At 41.2% G+C, this 20,232-nt stretch overlaps 1 protein-coding gene and 1 long non-coding RNA gene across 2 annotated transcripts in view; one reads left to right on the top strand and one right to left on the bottom strand.

The window, feature by feature from the left end:
- PLCB4 (phospholipase C beta 4) overlaps positions 1 to 20,232 on the bottom strand; it is a 407,328-nt gene that overhangs the window by 341,122 nt on the left and 45,974 nt on the right. The gene's annotated exons all lie outside the window — the stretch shown is intronic.
- On the top strand, positions 725 to 12,265 carry LOC120401084. Its single transcript, XR_005596279.1, has 3 exons — positions 725 to 856; positions 7,562 to 7,645; positions 12,222 to 12,265. It is a non-coding gene; the product is annotated as an uncharacterized LOC120401084 (long non-coding RNA).

The raw sequence follows: 20,232 nt of genomic DNA, 5'->3' as shown, positions 1-20,232 counted from the left end.
AGGAAGCAAGTGACCTGAAGATAAATCTATAAAAAATACTTTAAAACATTCCCACGTTTACCATATGGTTCACTTACACCTGCTGTCTCCAAGATAGCTGCTGCTATTACTGTTAGACCCCTAGATCACATGACCATGTGAGCTAAAATACAGTAGTCCCAGCAGAGGCTAACTCAATCTGCACCGTATTTAGAGCAAGGTACTTTTTCGAAGGACATAACCTGAAGCGTTTATAGTGTATAAAACTAGCACTTTACACTTCTGTGGCACACGCCATCTGAAGATCTCAGTGCACTTCACAATCATTAATACATTTAACCACACAGCATGCCTCTGAAGGAGTTTATGTTCACCGTTCTACATATGGCAGCAGTTCCCAAACTGTGGGTTGAAATCCCAAATGGGGTCATGGCATCAGCAGATGGGATCACGGCGAGCCCTAGTATGCAGGGGGTGCCGTTTTGCTCTGCACGGCATGACTGGGCATTCAAGGTCACAATGCCTGCAGGATTAGGGTTACCAGATAGCAACTGTGAAAAAACGGGACAGGGGGTGGAGGATAATAGGCTCCTATATAAGAAAAAGGCCCTAAAAACGGAAATGTCCCTTTAAAAATGGGACATCTGGTCTCCTATGAAGGATGCTGTTTAGCTCTACAAAATGGCATTGTCCATATGGCGTGACCTCACATGTATGGTGCGTGTGAGGTCACACTGTGCAGAGAGGAAGGCATTTTGCGCTTCAAGGTGGCATCCACCATGCTGTCTGAGGTACCATGAGGAAATAATTCAAATGGAGTTGCGCCAGCATGAAGTTTAGAAACCCCCGACCTATGGATAACCTAAGGCACATGGAGGTAAGGCAACATTTTCCTGGGACATCTGAGTGCTCAGTGACTGAAACTCAGGCTCTAGTTGTTTCAAGTTGGGCGTGTAAAAATGAGTGAAGAATGTTGAAGCTTTCAGCTTAGAGGCGTTGGCCCAGGGCACACAAAGAAGCAGCAATGCAGCCGGCTTATACAACATATCCTCAGCCGATGTGAATGCGCGTAGTTTTGCTGACCAATCAACACCAGTAGAGAATCAGGCCACAGATCTCTTGAGTCCTAGCCCTGGGCAGCCCTAGTCAATATAACTCTCTATATTACAGTTTGTAACCAGGTCCTTTCCTCGCCGCCGCCCCCGGCTCTTTGCTGTTCCAATAAAGCACTGCAAGCCTTTTCTTGATGCAGCACCCATGGCTTTTATTCACACAAAGTTCCCACCACCAGTGATACTATTTACAAGGCTTTACTGTCTCCTCTTTTACAGGGAGTCTCCCCCAGCCTGGAGACTGCCCTTTCCCTGGCCATTCCCCCCTTGCTCTGGCTGCCAGCCAGCCTTTATGGCTCTTCAACCGGCAGGCCCACAGGTGCAGCCAGTTCTAAAGGCCAGGCACCAGACTTCTCCCCAACCCCAATCTATTTCCCCTGATTGGGGCTGGCTGAGCAGGGGCTAATTAGGTGCCCTTGCAGCAGCACCCTGCTACACAGTTACATATAAAAGTACATTCAGGTTGCAAAGCAAAGCATTCAAAAGTTCATTAACGCCAGTGGTAATGCTGTCTACACAACTTTCATGTGCTCCTCTTGCGCATATACATTAGAATAGCTGTTCAGCATTACATGGGAAGTCTGTGACACAGTCGGGAATAGAACCTAGCTATACTGGGTCACACTGTGGTGGCTGTAACTTAAGAGCATAACCTTTCTCCGCTGTCCATCCTTTGCCTCGTTCACTGTCCATCCTATGTGCTGATGGAAGCAGGATCCTGTGGAACAAATAATACAGATCCCATGATTGAGACTACCATTTGATTTCAGTGGGGCCAGGACTGCACCCTGTCTGATTTTCAGAGGCTTTTAGTACAGCCAGATCTGAATGTATTTTAATGGGAACTGCAAAAGGCACCTTTCTAACCCCAGGGCCATCCTAATGGCAAATTCCAAGCTCTGCTCTAAATCCTGTAGACACTAGAGCTCTTCAAATAAACGGTTGAAAAACAAAACTTTTTTTTTTTAAACTAACTGGCTCTTGGAAATTGCTGAACCATTTTTGTTGGAACTTTCGCACAAAAAAATCAAACAGAGTCAGACTGCAATCATAGACTATTTTAATCCCAATGGTTAAAGTTTGGCAAAGTTAAAAGGACAGAAATACTTATAATGAAAAGTAGTAGGCAGCTTTAACTGTAGGTGTCATCACCAGCTCCCCTATAATAATGCTTTTCTAAGCTGATTTTATGGTTAGGGAGAATGAGGAACAATTTTATTTTTAAAAAGTCCTTCTTGGGCCTTTCACTTTCAACAACTGGAAATAAACGCTCGTGCCAGACCATTTATGAATTTAGACACTATAATTTGTATAAGCTACAGGAATTTACAATGTCCTAGAAAATACTTAGACTTAAGATGAGGTTGCCTTGTTAAATGTTAGTTCCCTGGTAAATAAAGGTTCTGCTGATATCTGATTTTAAGTAATTATAAAATAAAATTACCTCTCAGAAACTGTCTTGAATAAAAATGACCTAAGTAAGCATCCTCAGCGGAGCCAGGAGGGTACTCGAATGTAGTGAAAAGGAGATGCTGTTCTTTCCCCTGTCCACAAACACATAATCTTGTTAAAAGCATGCCCATCATTTTTGCATTCTTTACTAGCAGTAAATAGCACAGTGATTAGCACTGAATTCTTTACTAATAAAGGCCCTAATTCAGGAAAGTATCCCTATTCAAGAAACGTAGGCTTAATTTTAGGCATGTGCTTAAGTCCCATTAACTTCAAGGGGATTTAAGCATGTGGCTAAAGTAATGCACATGCTTTTCTGAACTGGGACCACAGTGCGGGCGTGGGTATATTCTTTGTTTAACACTATAGCAAGAAGCCAAACAGGAGGGGTGCTGCAAAGAGGGAGATTTTCAAAGACACCAATCCCCGTTAGGTGCTGACTTCTCATTCAGAGTGAGTGAGGGCTGGGCACCTACTTGCAGCTTTGAAAATCTCCCGTACAATGGAACTGAGCCAGGGAGACAAGGTACTTTTTGGGGTAATACTGTTAATTCTATTAGATTAAAGCTTTTTGTTTAGTGTTAGAAGAAAGTGATTGTGAGTCTTTGCCAGTTACATGACAAGCAGTGGAGACTAGCATGGACTATTGTCTTTTTTTTATTTTTTCCCATTTGTAACAAATTTATTAGGCTCATCTTCATTATTCATATTAATATACAAATAGGCATGGCATCGATCCAGTATGTGCGTGGTCAAGAGACTGATGTTTTGTGTATATGGCTAGAGGAATTTATTTGTGCATCCAAGACTTGCTGACCCTGCCAGAGTTAATGACTTTAGCTTCTCCATTATATTTTCTTTAGGAAAAATATCTATTTATATGAATCATTCAGCTGTATGTTGAACTGGCCACATTTTGTCCATATCTCTTTTTAAGATTTCATTTCAGTTATCAGTGAAGTTTCCTATGTAGTTCTGATGACAAAAGCTGATCGTTGCTTTTCACAGCACCTAAATTCACTTGTACTCTTCCTCAATTTGCTGAATATCTGGATTCATTAGTTCTGAACAGGGGTGTGATGAATACACAAATCAGATTTAATGTGTAGCAGAATCTTGGCTCTCTGAATGCATTTGGAGTTCCTCATATATGGACCCTAAAAATAACTATTCCTAACTCAATTGCAAATTTTTAACAAGAAAGTTTACAACAGTATGAAATCAAATAATACAGGGAAATAAATGAAATTAAAAATAGAACCAGAAACCCATATAAAGGAATATTACACATGCAGCCGCATCATAGTGGAACACATATATATCTCTTGAAATAAAGCTGGGTCACTGATCAGAAACTTTTTTGTTTGAATTAGTATTTATAATCATACCCCTCTCTCGATTAGTAGACCTCAAAGGATTTTACAAACAAGGTCAGTATCATTACTGGCCATTTACAGATGGGGAAACTGAGGTACAGACTTTCCTAAGGTCATCTAGCAGACCAGCCGCAGAGCTGAGACTAGATCTTCCATCTTCTGAGTCCCAGTCTAGCGCTCTAATCAGTAGGCTTCACTGCTGCCCCCGAGAATGCTAGCTACTTTACAGACGTGAGACCATGGTGTCCCAAGGATTTTCTAGTCTAAAAAGATAACACAGCCAAAAAAGGCAGTGAAAAGGATGCAATCCAAGTTTCTTTGAATTTGTTTTTAAATTTACTTATTAGATATACTATTTCTTTCTGTCTCTCCGGGGTTTATTCAGGATCCATCATCACCTATGCCTCAGTCCATTGTATTCCTGTATTGGTTTACAGTAACAATGTTCTGCCTCATTGTCTATTATTTAATTTTTCTAGTAAACTCTTACCTAATAAAATAAACCAGCATCACCTACCTTCTTACCTGCACCTCCTTCCCTTTCTAGCGCTCAAACTCTTCCCCATCAAACATTCACCAAGGATTGTTCTGCTGATGTCATTGGCTTTACTAAAAGCCCAGATCCGCAAAGGTGCTTAAATCCCATGGGAATCAATGGGAATTAGGCCCTGTAATATCTTTGAGGATCTGGGCCAGAGCTCTTTGGGTAAGGGCTGTCTCTTTACATGCATTCATATCATGCCAAACAAAATTGGACCCTGGTTCTCTTCAGGGCTTCTGGGCACTATAATATTAAATAAGAATATAAATGGTATCTCAATTAGCCATCTAAAGAGCCTTGCTACTTCAGTTGTTCAGACACTGGCGTGATTCTCCACTGTTTTGCACCTTGCCTCTTTGCAAAAGTGGGTGCACAAAGCTACCCTTCAAACACGGTTGCCTTTTACACCTCTCTTGTGCAAGTGTAAATGCTGACACGTGCAAGACAGCAGGGAATCTTGCCTGTTGCGTTTCATATGGCAGCCACGTGTCTTTTGCTCATTTCCATTTGCCTTAACCTAACAATCTGCAACAAAGCTTAGTCTATCGCTGGCCGACAAACAACTGCAGCAAGCACATAGCTAGACGCCTGTGCGCCTGAGAAGCGCAACTATATTAATCCCATCCACCACTGATCCATCGGCAGGATATTACACGCGACAGTTACTGGCTGGAAAGTGAATTGTTATCAAGACGAGTCACAAGAAGTCCACAGCATCAGCTTAAGCACTTTTTCTCCCTGGAAGTGCTCTTATTTATCGCATTACCTCATTTTTCTGTGTTTGTTTTTAATTCATGCACTGGCAGTGATACAGGGCAACGGTCCATGAATGCATAAGCTAGCAGTTGGTAGAACCCCAAGCAGCCGGCTTTTGGCGATAAATCTGAATGTCAAACAGCAAACCAAACTTTCACAGATTCCAGAGCCAGAAGGGACTAATGTGATCATCTAATCTGACTCCCCCGCTCGCCCCTTCCCTCCCACCACCGTGTAACAGAGGCCATAGAACTTACCCAAAATAATTTCGAGAGCAGATCTTATTGAAAATCATCCCATCTTGATTTTAAAATTGGCTATGATGGAGGATCCACCACGACCCTTGGTAAATTGTTCAAGTGGTTAATTACCTTCACGGTTGAAAATTTACACCTTATTTCCAATCTGAATTTGTTAAGGCTCAGCTCCCAGGCACTGGATAGCGTTATACCTTTGTAGTTTGTTAGGGACTAGACAGTTTAGTATTTGCTCGAATACTTACGGGTATTGTACTGTATGGTACAGCACTTATTCAGACCCAAGCCGGTATAAATTACACACAGAAAAGCCGCTTTAATGATAGGCTTGTGCCCTGCTGCTCCCTGGGTGCACAAGGGGGCGAGGGCCATAAAAGGGAGTTCTCGCTTGTTTAGGAGTCCGGGAAAGAAATTACTCCTGTCCTGCCCCACGTGGAGCATCAGGCATGGCAGTGGGGAGAATGCTGCACCCCTCTGGAGGGCAGCAGCAGCAGAAGTGCATCTCTGGCATGCTGGAATCTCAGGGTGGGATTGAGGGGGACTGAGATTAAGTGGCGTGATGGAGCCCCATGGTTGCAAACACAGACCAGAATCAGAAAACGAAAAGCAAAGGTTCTCTACTGCCCCTGCTGTAGAAATCTTCCTTTGGGTGCGGCCACCCAGTCCCCCTCATGGAGTCTCTCTCTGCAAAGGTAAGAAGAGGTTGCAATTCCCACACAGGGTACAGTACTCCATTTTTAAATACAAGAACTCTCCCTGCCTGCCTGCTTGAGTGAGGATGGGGCAGGCATTGCTGTAACAAACCAGAATATTATCAGCAATAAAGTACATGTTTAAAAGCCTAACTAATAAAAAAAATAGTTCCTGTGTTCCTCTCTGTCCTCCTTCCCCCGTCTGCATTACCCCCAGCTACCACATAATAAAAAAAAATAGTTCCTGTGTTCCTCTCTGTCCTCCTTCCCCCTTCTCCATTACCCCCCAGCTACCACAATAATCTCCCCCCTAGACCATGGTCTGTTCTCTCCTCTGCTGGACAGGAGAAGGGAAGCACCTGTCTGTGTAGGGAGTAGTACAGGGATAGGTCTGCACTAGTGATTCAGATGGAGTTGCACACCATCTGCTTGGTTTCACGTGGCACTATAGGGAGTGGAGGAGGCACCTGCTGAGTCACCTGGTTTAAGTGGCAGCTGCAGACAGAGGGGAAGGGGTGTGAACTAAGTCATTTCCAGGAAAGGGAGCCAAATTCATTGGCGTAACTCAACCGATTGCAACCGAGTTGCAACAAAGGCTGCAATTGGCCCACGGGGCAGAAAAGTGTGAGCACGTCAGAACCAACTTTCCAGTCCCAACAACCACAAAACCAGGCTCATGTTGTTGCCCCTCCTGAAGTCCAGCTGAGAGCTCTGAACTTCCATATTTCTTCTGCAACTCCATAGTACTGCAGGCAGTTACACAGATTAAAACCGTGGGAACGTTCTTGCCCCCAAACCAACTCCTTTAATCTGAGAGAACGTCGCAATTTAAACATGCCTTGAAACTCCAGTAAGGACCCGCCAACTGGAAAGTTTGATTTTTCTTTTAAACAGCCACTTTGAGAAATTTGGGTGCAAAAGGAGAAAAATCCTACTGTTTTCTAAGCAGAAGAAAAAAAAAAGTTTTCGGAATAGATCTAACTCAAACCTTCCAAAGATATTTCACCGCTGTGAAAGCTGTAACTGTTTAATTGTTATGTATGGGCACAGGGACTATGCCAAGGTACTGGCCACCTATCAGTGACTTTTTCCTTCTGGTTATTGTACTTTACACGATAGATTGCAATGTCAGTTTTCTTCTGTTCACGAGCCCTAATCTGGGTCAACCCGTATTTGGTGAGAGGAGACATGAGCAATATTGCCAAGCTCAAGTGTTGCAAAATCATGATTCAAAACACAAAAATCCTAATTTGTTTTAAAAAAATAAGATAAATGTGGGGTGCTTTTCCATTTACCTTCGTGTTTCAAGCTTTTCTCCACAGCTATGAGGGCTTGACACTTACTGGGAGTTGGGCTGAATGAAAGCTGAGATTCACATGCAATTTCTTGATTCCAGCACCTGGGACCTTAAGGAAAAAACTCACCTAATATCAGACTTGAGATGAAATCAGGAGAGCTGGCAACGTTTAATAAATGTCGGGTATGTCTGCACTGGGAAAATGCATTGTAGTACAATACATACAAACGCTTTCTAACTAACATAGGTCAGCCGAGGGCAGTGTGGTAAATTTTTACTGAGGGTGACTCTGCTGCTATTCTTTTCCTCTGGGAGCAGATGGTGATAGGGTGCCTACAAGGGAAGATTCTATGCCATTTGGTGAGGGGAGGGCCCTGGAAGAGGAATGGTGTTGCAGGGAATTGGGGAGCGTATATCATGTCCCACCAGATGTTAGAGCCCATTGATCCTAATTATTATTGTTGTTAATTTGTACCAGGCGTTGTACAAACAGAACAAAAAGACAGACCCCGCCCCCAGGGGATTACAATCTAAGCAGCGCTTAATACTCTTTGTGCAATATCCAGGACTATTTTTCAAGACAGATTTTGGTGCCACAAAACTTCACGAGGTAGCAAAGATCACAATCACCACTGGACACATTTCAGCAAAGCCAATTGCAAACCCAGCTTTTGCTTTAGTGCAGATAAAGACAGTTCTGCTTAAAAACATATTTGGTGGGGGTGGTAGTGGTGAACCTTAGGATCCCGAGGTTAGCTAATGTGCTTTCCATCATAGTTCCTTGTCCCAGGATGGTCAAGCTCACAGAGGAAAACAGCAGCATAGAGAGGCCAGTGAGATTTCCCCTGAAACATGCCACAGCAGCGTCCCTAGTGTGGTTGGAGTTATTCCATCCAATGACATCTCTCTCAATTGCATTTTCAAATGATTTTTCCTATCATCCCCAAGCCTCCCCTTTCCAATACTTCCATTCCAAAATTCAGCATTTCTGATCATGCCAATCCAGGCTTCAACAGAGCAAACCATTTTTAAATTAGGTGGGAGGGATAGCTCAGTGCTTTGAGCACTGGCTTACTAAACCCAGGGTTGCAAATTCAATCCTTGAGGGGGACACTTAGAAATCTGGGCCAAATTCAGTCCTTGGTCCTGCTAGTGATGGCAGGGGGGTAGACTTGATGACCTTTCAGGGTCTTCCAGTGCTATGAGATAGACATCTGCAGATATACCTATTTTACATTAAATTAGAGATGCAAAATAGTTTTTTTTTAAATCCATTCTTTGAAATATGTCATAAGCCCAGTGTGGCTGTACAATACACTATGTATTACACGGTGTGTCAACCCAGCTTTTGCACTGAAACAGAACTACTTGAAAGTAATGACTGGTTATTCACTTGCAGTTTTCCCTTTTCTTTTTAAATATTTATCTCTGCTGACTTGAGTTTACATACCACGTTTGTGTTATTTTTTTCCTGGTACATGACCATAGGACTTGCTGTTGTGTAGCACCATTAAGACAGAAATAAGATCGATAGGCTAATTTCCAGCAAACTTTTCACAGAGCCATCTGCAAAATGGGATAGTTCCTTGACTTCCAACAAAGCCAAGAAACTACCCCATTTTGCAGATGGCTCTGTGAAAAGTTTGCTGGAAATTAGCCTTTCAGGCCTCCACCATTCAGCCTTCATGCAGGCAAAATTTCAGTGAGTTATGTCTGCATTCCTAATGCAGAATAAGGTTGTAAGTGAAAATAATCTTTGATGAAAGGCCAGAGATGGAAGCTGTAAGATGGATTGCTTCTTAATGCGGCCGTTTGTTAAATAAAATCTTTGGAGATATTGCACAGATGGTTAAGCACATGGCAGTAGCATTTGCAGAAGTATTAAGGGCTTTGATGTTCCTTATGGTATGCCTTAATATTCTTAACCAGAAGCACAAAATAATACTGTTTTTATGTTTAGTACCTTAAATGTGATCCTTCCAATCATTAATTCAATTAGTCTTCCCATAAACTAAGCAGCTGCTTGGTAACACCTTTTTCCCCCAGCAAAGATAAAAGGAGAAACTTATATCTGCTGTAACCATTCCATTAGATCAGAGTTTTGCTATTGATTTCAATGGGAGCAAGACCGTAATTTGCGGTGTATTTCAAGGATAATTTTGTGTTCTATTTTTCTATCCATGTTGGCAGTGACCGCTCTATTCAGGTCTCTTATGTAGAGGCTCAAGTATGGTTGGCACTTTATAGCTTAGTACAGAGAAGATAAGGCCCCCACTTCAGAAGCTCACAGTCCATTTGAAGGATGGGGAAGGGAGGCAAAGTGGCTCAGTGGTTATGTCTGGCATGGCCTCGTTAGGGCCATCAGTTGGATTTTACAGGACAGTTTATAACAACCTGTGTAAGGTTCAGTAGCTTCATGGAATACGTCTGCTTTGAGGAGGGAACTGAAGAGGCAAAGAGGTGGAGTCTTGGTGGCCCAGGTCAGAAGGGGATTTCCAGGTAGAAGGGATGGCATGAAAGAAGGCATGGAGGATGGTTAGGTGAGTAGCTTGGGCCAGAATGAGGGGGAGTAATAGACAGCCAGTGTGAGAAATACCTTCCAACCAGCCCCTGCTCTCATTTACACTCATGCATCCCCCATGGAAATCAATGGGAATTGCTCGGATGCAAGACCAGAATGTATGTGGGTTCTAAGCACGCCTGCCCAAATACATTCTTCTTTTCTCACTCAAAAAAAATAAATCCATCCCTTCTTTTCCTTCCTCCCCATCCAGAAAAATCCAATCCGTCTTCACTAGTCTCCCCAACACCTCCAGTTCAAACTTGGGGCCTTCAGCCAAGCCATTCAAAATGGATACCCCAGCTGGCAAGCCCCAAAAACTTATGCTATGTGAGATGGGTCATTTCTACAGAACGAAGGGGAGGAATAGGAACAAATAACATGTTTGCAGAGGTTTTATAATCCCCTGACTATTCATTTCTCTCGCTCCCTCTTTCTGTAGGGTTGATCTAATGCAGCCAAGGCAACCAGGCTTTGCAGCTGGGTTGATATGAAAAAATAGTTCCAATAAAATGTTTTTCAAACTCCAAACCTTTCCCCAAATCAGCTTCTCTCTAAAATACACGGCACCAGGGTTTGAAGAATCCACTTGCCCTGTCGTCCACGGTGACTGGAAAGCTTGCCTGGCTGAGTGACATCAGCTTCTTCAGAATATATGCGCTTTCATTAAGAAAAGCTCCCAGCCCGTATGTTTGAGAAATCTTTCTAAACGTGAGCCATGTATAAACCAGTGCAGTGTCGTCTCCCTAAGCCTGCAGACAACTCCAAAGCCTCTGGCGTCTCTTGCTGTAGCTCTGCCAAGCAGTAGCCCAGTGAGTTTAACAGGACTCTGTTCAATTTCACGGCTGCTGTTCAGAATTCAGCAGAAAGCGGCTGTGGCGCTGTAAAGAACCATGTCACTTTCACACTGCTGCTACCCAAGAAAGCTTTGAGCAGGAGGGTGTCAGACACTGGAGTTAGTCACACCCAAAAACAAATCAGGGGGAGGGACCGACTTATTCTTCCCCAGGATGGGTAAGGAATGGCGTCCCTAGCCTCTGGTTGTCAGAGGGTGGAGATGGATGTCAGGAGAGAGATCACTTGGTCATTACCTGTTAAGTTCACTCCCTCTGGGGTACCTGGAATTGGCCACTGTCGGAAGACAGGACACTGGGCTGGATGGACCTTTGTCTGACCCAGTATGGCCGTTCTTATGACCTTGTGCCAGCCACAAGGCTCTTGGAAAAGTTGGGGACCGAGAGACAAAACACACTTCTTTCTTCAAGAAGAAAATTCAAACTTATCAGATGCCTACTTTGCTAGAGATGAGAAAAGATGGAACCCCTAGACAGGGTCCAGGGACAGCACTCTGGTTCAAATCCAATCACTTTTCTCTTTTCCAGAAGCTGGGAAGGCCTTGGATTTTCTCCTGGGTGCTGTCCCTGGGTAGTGGAGCCCCTTATCCTAGTTTAATCCTTTGACTTGTGTCTGGTTAATTTTCCCAGTCCTATTTATGAGGGAACTAATGGGAAAGAGACTTGCAGGTGGGGGCAGTGGGGCTGATTAAGTGCATATTCGAGTAGGAGAGGGATTGATGTAGAAGAAAGATTTTGGGGGGGAGGGGAAAGTGGTACAGGCAGAAAATATAGGGGACGAAGCAGAGAACATAGTATAAGGAAAACGAAAAAGGATATAGGGAGGTAGAGGGAGAGCCAAAGAAGGAAAAAATAAGAGCACACAGACACTGAAAAGAGAGCAGGAGAAGATGTACCATAATCTGTTATGGGGAAAATAAAAGCAGTGGAGCGCCTCTAGGAATGGAAGGGAGGTAAAACACAGTAAGGGACATACAGGAAATTTCATTTAAAAAATGTATGAAATAGAAAGCTGCTTGAAACCATCTTACAGCCAAAATCAAGCTGTAATTATTCAGTGTTGAGAAATGTCCCTTTACAAAATGTATTCTGATACTGACATACGTGCAAGCTAATCAAATAGCTGTTTATAGTGAAAACTTAAGTGAAAAAACAACTATTAATACTTGGAGGATTCTGGAATTAACATTTGCATGATCTTACATCTTAATGCGAATCTATTTCAGTGCATTTGGGTTATGCACACCAGAGTTATGTTACTAAAACTTCATGGAGTTTAGACATTATAATTGATGCTTACAGAAAAGGGCCCCCGAGAAAATAATTTTCTGTTCCAATTTTACAGGTTTAAATTAAAGAATTGCACTAAGAGCCTTTGTTACTGGAGGAAAAAGTGGTGAGTGATTGTTTTCATTTTACTTTAGATTTAGAGAGAAAACTCTGTACAGATGAAAGGGATAATTTCAGCAATGAGGTTTACATGATAAGGCCAGATTGCTATCTCAATTACACCTGTCCTGTGTAAGTCTGGAGTTAATGGAGCTATTCCAAATTTACACCAAAGCTATTGGAATCTTGATGTAAGTACAGACAAGAACAAGAGAATAAGAATTGTTCCCATCAGTTGAATCCTACTTATATTAAAAGATATCCATGAGAAATGCCTTCCCCATTATCAGGTTATATGAATGTATTTTTTGTGAGTGCTCATCTCCACATTTCATAAAATGCTGCTTAGATAGCTTCTCGGCTGCTGATGCCACGAAGCATGCACAAGCAATGCTGGAAAAGACACACACGCATCTGCCTCTGGAAAACCAGTGTCAAGGTACGAGCAACAAAATTCCTAAAGATCACTACATTGTTATTTGTGTGATTGTAGTTCATAGGAGCCTCGTCATGAACCAAGACCAGAGCCCCATGATGCTAGGTGTTGGACAAACACCAGTTGAAAGCTTAAAGGGACAGGGGAAACTCAAAGGCCGGTTATATTTATGTAGGCCCAGAATATTATTGGCCAAATAGTCAAAGCTGGGTGAAACTTTGCACCCATTTGTCTTAGGCATGAAAATCCCACTGTACTCATGCAACCTGAGGGCTGAGTATGTACATGAGGATATTTCAGTGCAGTTTTTTAATGACTCAAGGAAGATAATATTTGTGATGAGAGACCGTTTCAAGAGAGATCACAATGGAAAGCCTTTGTATGTATGTACAGTACATCTTTCGTTCCAAGGGAGCAAGACTTAAGATCATACATACGAATATTTTTGACTACCAAGTCATAAGAAGATAAATATACTAGCATGGCTATACTACTGGTCTCTGGATCAGGAAAATAATTTTGAGTACACAGTATTGAGGGAGCTTAGAGAAGCAACAAAATATAATAAAACAGTAATAATGGGTGACTTCAACTACCCACACATAATCTGGTCAAAGCAATTTCTCAGCACCTTAAGTAATTGTTTCTTGGAACAGCTAGTTCTTTAGCCTACAATTGGAGAATCTTCCCCTGTGGACAAGTTATTCTATAATTATCCATTATTGGATTTCTCGTACCTTCCTCTGAAGCACCTCGTCTTGTACAGGCCATTGCCAAAGACAGGATACTGACTAGCCAGACCATTGCTCTGATCTACAGTAACCATGTTCCCGAAACATGCTGATTTGTCAGCGTTGGAGTTCAATGGCCCAGAGCAGAGGCAGGGCACTATCATTTATTTAATTTCTACACGTTTTTATGTTTTTAACTATAAAGTTGTTTGCCCTCATAATTTGTAAAGGAAACCTGCCAAATATAATGTTGTGCTTACCTAAAACATGGCTAACACCCCCTACACATCACATTTATGAAAGTTCGTATGAATATGCTTAATCCTTCTCTATTAAGAAAGAAATAGAGCAATCGCTTAAGCTTAAGAACATTGATTTCAATGGAACTTAAGCACAGGCTTAAGTGCTTTCCTGAATAAGGGGCTCAGACAGCCTCATTCATGTTAATTCTGAATACTAATGCAGATACCTGCTATCACAGTTTAGGGCAACTACACCTGTATTCCCACCTCCATGGTCCCTTGAGGGCACTCCCTCTAGGTTCCCGGCTCCTCAGCCATCACCTCTCTTGGGCAGAGACCCTCCTCCCTGGGAGTTTTTCAGGTTGCACAGTTCTCTGCCTAGACTAGGATAGTCAAGCCAAACTGCCTAAAAGGCCAGTGTTAGCATTTTGCTTTCTCTCCAAAGGTTCATTGCCCGTAGTTACAAATTACCACATAGCTCTTTCTAAGCAAGCACATTTATTCTTAAGGTGAAAGCATTACGGAGAAAATATATAAAAACCATAACAGAACCTGCATGCATGTTACAAAGCTTACCAGAGGCCACCCCCAATGTCAGACCTTCAAAACCCACAACTGGGTTTTCCCTGTGTTTACAAGTTCAGCCCATCTCAGGTTCAGAACCAAAACAACCACGAATAGTTCACCCTCTCTTTATAGAGTTTGGGCCTTTGATCTTGGCCTCATGTACCAGGTGATGAGCAGGCAATGGCCCACTGCTCAGGGTGTAGCTTCAAAAGGCTGGGGTTTTGCATAACCAGAGGTGGGGCATTTGCCTTTATCTCCCCCTAGATATTCATCAGGAAACCTAACACTTTCTTCCAAAAGTCCTCTCTTGTCTGCCACATTGTTCAGTATAGTCCTCTCATCTGTCACATCTTTCCCCTTGAAAGGTTACATACAATCCCGGCACCATAATAATGCACAAATTATTCATTTAATGCAGTGGACCCCAAGGATACTTACAGTTAATTCAATAAAGTCTCCCAGGGATATTGCAGGAAATTGCTGTACCTATCACACCTTTAACACCAGATTTTCTAAAAAACGTAGCCAGGCAATTGCATATGTAAAATTTGCACCTACTGGCATGCCAAGTTTGTGGGAACAGTTATTGCAGTTGCTTATGCAAATGGCCAATCAAAGTGCCAGGATCCTGGTCCTTAAATTGCTCTGCATAATTTTTCCCCACTGATTCAAATGGAATGCAGTAAAACTTCTCATTAAAAGTGCAGGTCCAATTCTGCAATGCAGTCCACTAGTACAGACTCTCTGCCAGTGCACCAAAGTCAATGAGACTCCATTCAAGTGGAGGGAGGGATATGACAAAAATTTACATTGCAGGAACAGCATCTTAGTAATTGAACAAAGGCCTTATTCTACTCTTGAGACCCAGGCTTTATTATATTGTAATTTGACCCTTGACACAGAGTAAATTTGACACCCCTCTTCTACAGGACATGGGGGAGCCTAGAACATCATAGAAATGTAGGGCTGGAAGAGGTCTCAAGAGGTCATCATGTCCAGCTGCTTGTGCTGAGGCAGAGCCAAGTAAACCTAGACCATCCCTGCCTGGTGTTTAGCAAACCTGTTAAAAACCTTCAGTGATGGGCATTCCACAACCTCCTCTGGAAGCCTGTCCCAGAGCTTTATTATCCTTATGTTTTGGAAGTTTTTCCTAATATCTAATCTAACTCTCCTTTGCTGTGGATTAAGCCCATTATGTCTTGTCCTTCTTTCCGTGGACATGGAGAACAACTGATCACCATCCTCTTTATAATAGTCTTTAACACATTGGAAGACTTATCAGGTCCCATAAGCATGCCTAGTTTTTTTTAACCCTTCTTCTTAGGTCAGGTTTTCTAAACCTTTTATTATTATTTTTCTTGCTGTCCTTTGAACTCGCACCAATTTGTCCACAGCTTTTCTGAAATGTGGTACCCAGAAATGGACACTGTACTCCATCTGAGACCTGGCCAGCACCTAGCAGAGTGGGACAATTACTTCCCATATCTCACATATGACACTCTTGTTAATACACTCCAGAATATTAGCCTTTTTTTCACCTGCATCACCTTGTTGACTCATGTTTGATTTGTGATCCACTATAACCCACAGATCCTTTTTGGCAAGACTGTTCTACCATCTAGCATTTGATTTTTCCTCCCGAAATGAAGTACTTTGCACTGGTCTTTACTGAATTTCATCTTGTTGATTTAAAACCAATTCTCCAATTTGTCACAGTGGTTTTGAATTCTAATCCTGTCTAACGTGCTTATAACCCCTCCCAACTTGATGTCAATGTATATCAAATCTACTCCTTCCAACAATCCACTAGGCCAGTAACCCCGTCAAAGAGGAAATCTGGAAATCTAGAACTAAAACCTTTAAAAAAAAATCCTGAACCATACTGACAGCAAATGAAATCTATCAATGGTGGAATGAAATTCTGTTTCTAGTAACATTTAGTTGAAATAGGAGTTGACACATCCCAAATACCCTAATGAAAATTATCCCGATCAAGAAGGTCATAAAAGAGGAAGCTCCAATCATCCATATTTGAAGCAACCAAAGAATAGATAAGGGTTTTTTTGTGTGGATTCTGTAGTTAAATATTGGCAGACATAGGAAATAATTCTCAATGAAAAGGGCAATTAAAAAAAATCTAATTCTCAGTTTGGAGTGGATTAAATGTTACTATAGTCAATTGATTTTCCATCTATGGATTCCAAGTACTGGCTAGCAAAAAAATTTTAAAGTATCCACCAGGTTGCATCTGGTATTCAGATATTCACATGAAGATAATTTTGACTCCTCAGTTATTATAAACTTGGCCCAGCATTTTCAAAAGTTACTAGTGATTTTAGGTGCCTCAATTTTTGACTGCACTTGAGATACCTTAAAGGAACCTGATTTTCAGAGAGCAAATACTCTACATTTCTGAAAATAAGTCCCCTTTAAGGTGTCTCAGGTTGGGCACCAGCAATCGAGACTCCTAAAGTAACTAGTCACTTTGAAAAAAAAACAACAGTTTTGTCTATGTTTTGATTGCATTTATATGCATTTACTCAGGTGCAGTGATGCACAAAAACTGGAAGGTTGTAAACCTCCTGCCCTAAATTTTACAAAGTATAAACTTTGTTGCTTGCAGGTTGTTTTGTTTTTTAAACTTTGATGCATGGAGTTATCCTGATACGTTTTAAAATCATTCCAAACTCACTTGGCCTTGAACATAGAAAAGTTTGACTGAAATCAGTTTTGAAATTGATTAAATGAAACCGATGCAAATCACTGCTTGGATGCAACGTTGGTTTAGAATTGGCATATATCAATTTAGCTTACTTCAGTTTACAACTGATTTATGTTGATTTAGTTTAATTTGTTAAATGAGAGCAATAAAGCACTAGAAGAGTCGTTCTCAAGAAATATTACTCATGGCATAATTAATGCTCACCTCAGCTTCAGCTGGTTAGATATACCCTTGGAAATGTTAGCAGGCAATGCCTCAGGAAGACTTTTTCAGTCTGGTACTGAAATTTTGCTTGGCTTTGGAATGCTCCTTGAGAAAGATCCTTGCTGTTGACTTGCCATTCTCCAGCTCCCGCCCCATTACCATTCCTTTGTATTTATTCACCTTTGTGCTTCCTTCAGGATCCAATGATAACATTAAAAGAAAAATGCTGGAGAACAATTGACATTGCATGAAAACCATTTAACAACAGTTCTTTATTGTACTGGCAAGGGACTGGTGACCCCTGTTTTTCAGGAGACAGTTGCTGTAACATGTATTCGCCCTAACAAACATTTTCTTAAAATAAATACTGTTTTTCACAATGCACAATTATTCTGTGGGACTCATTGCCACCAGGTAACACCGAACCCTTGAATTTAGAAGGTTTAAAGAATGGGATTAGCCATTTATATACTTAAGAATATCTAGAGTTTGGGGAAGGGATATAAATCATCATGCTTCAGACCTTAAGCTTCTGACTGATAGGGGTCAGAAGGAAACTTGCGCTGGTGGCAGGTTCTCTCATAGCCACCTATGTCACTGTTCATTGAGATTGAAAAAAATGGATTTGTTTAGTCTGGAAAAGAGAAGACTGGGCGGGGGCATAACAACAGTTTTCAAGTACATAAAAGGTTGTTACAAGGAGAAAGGAGAAAAATTGTTCTTTTTAACCTCTGAAGATAGGACATGAGGCAATGGGCTTAAATTGCAGTAAGGGGGGTTTTAGGTTGGACATTAGGAAAAACTTCTTAACTGTCAGAGTGGTTAAGCACTGGAATAAATTGCCTAAGGAGGTTGTGGAATCTCCATCACTGGAGATTTTTAAGAGCAGGTTACACAAACACCTGTCAGGGATGGTCTAGATAATACTTAGTCCTGCCTTGAGTGCAGGGGACTGGACTAGATGACTTCTCGAGGTCCCTTCCAATCCTACACTTCTATGATTCCTGTAACTTCCTCACAAATAACTGGTATTGGCAACTGTTGAATACTTGAACTGGAGTAGATGGACCAGGAGTCTGATACAGAATAGCAATTCTAATGTTCCTGTGTTCCAGAGCAAAATGTTTTTAGTCTTTAAGGTGTGCTTTTAAGACATCTGGCACCAAGGGACATGTGCAAAATGTGCATGCAATTCTACACCTAATTTATACATGTAATTATTGTCACTGTGTGCACAAACTTAGTATTGGTCTGTGGCTATCAATGTGCTATTTGAAATACAGTTATGATGGCTGCACACTGAAGTCTTGTATGTATAAATAAGACACACAATTCCACACCCAAACACAGTAACTGAGGTTCCTGGCCTTTTGAAAACTGGGCCGTACTTTTACGGTGGGGTTTTCACATTTTATTTTGCCAAAGTAGTTTTAAAATCTTAATATAAGTGAAAAGCAACAATTTCTTTACATTATATTTTTAGTGAAGCTCAATATACTTCCAACAGACTAATCAGAGAACAAATTATTCTATGTCATATCATTCTTCTTTCTAACCTAAATACACCTGTCTCTGCTCACAAACCTGTCCCCATTGATTCCCCATTTAACATCCCCCATTTTCCCTATGAGGATCATTCATGTAGGAATCTAGGCAGGAAAGACATAGGTGGGAGACCAATTTCTAATCCTTTCCAGGTATTTCCTCTCTTTGTCTTATCATTAACCCAGCCTGTAATCTTTAATATTGCACCCAGAGTTTTCACTTAACAGGGAACAAATCTACATCAGTAATGGAAGCAAAAAAATGTTTATCTTAATGCAATGTTAAGGTAATAAAATCAATGTGAGGAATTCCAAAAACGTTCTCCCTATGCATTAATTTCTCAGCATCATACATCTGATGTATTTTATGGTATACATGGTTAAGCATTCAAAAGTCAGGAAATACAACCTTAATTTGTCATGTGCTGCCTTTAATTACATGATCACTTACTATTTCTCAAGTAACTCATTGTAATACCATACAATATTTTTTAAAACCTTAGATGCATGACTAGCATCTTGTATCTTATTTTTTCATTTTATATATTTATTTTCTTCTCAAAATAGTTCACTGTGTCTGAGTCCTAGACTTTTTATACAAATTCCCTTATCTCAGGGTTATATATTTTCAGTACAACTTCCATTATCTTTCATTATATTACAGAAAATTTTCACTTTTACTATTAAATCTATACTATAGATTACATTTTACTGTGTGCTTTTCCTATAAATGAGTGTTCATCTGCTATACACATTAGATAATACACATACATATAAAAGGTTATAGAAGAAACTGCATTATACTTAAGGATGCTTGAAGATCCTTAACTTTTAAATTTCCAGACTTTTGACTGCTACATTGTGTGACCTTAACATAGATTTTTGTATGGCATTGCTTAAGTTTCTGGGAAGAAAACTAATGGGTGAAAAAAGATTTATGAAAGAGAGACAGTAGTTCTCCAGGACTTTGAAGCTCTGCACGTTTGCAAATATATGACAATGGCATATATAGATTCCATAGCATGGAACTATGTAGTTCAAAGCCTGCAGAATGCTATGCTTCACACGCTGAGGTGATTTTATTCTTGTGCACCTGAGCTAAAAGACCCAGTCCTGCAGAGAGACCCCTCCCCCACACATGTATCCTCTTTCAGGATCAGAGGATAAGTCAGCTTTGATTTCTATGAGACTACTAATCAAGTAAGGTATCAACCATGACAAAAGGTGATAGAACACAGGTCCCGATACAGGTGGATCTACATTAACTAACTATCTTGATTATGTCACAAGAGACACTGATGTTCAGCCATCTAGCTACAGCTGGGTTCAAGCCTGTTTTGATTTTGGAGCACAGGAAATTAGCAAAGAGGGGAAAAAAAGGGGTGGTGGGGGAAATCTATAGGTTGGGAGCTTTTTTGGATTATGTAACTAAGTAGCAGATTACGTACAGTATACACAATGAATTACTTAGGCTAGCCTACTTTGGAGTGATTTCCCTTTAGAACTAAAATCCCAGTGATG

This window comes from Mauremys reevesii, linkage group 3 (assembly GCF_016161935.1).
Source record: "Mauremys reevesii isolate NIE-2019 linkage group 3, ASM1616193v1, whole genome shotgun sequence".
Lineage (NCBI taxonomy): Eukaryota > Metazoa > Chordata > Testudines > Geoemydidae > Mauremys > Mauremys reevesii.
The sequence above is the reverse complement of the archived record's forward strand: the minus strand, read 5'-3'. Positions and strand labels throughout refer to the sequence as shown.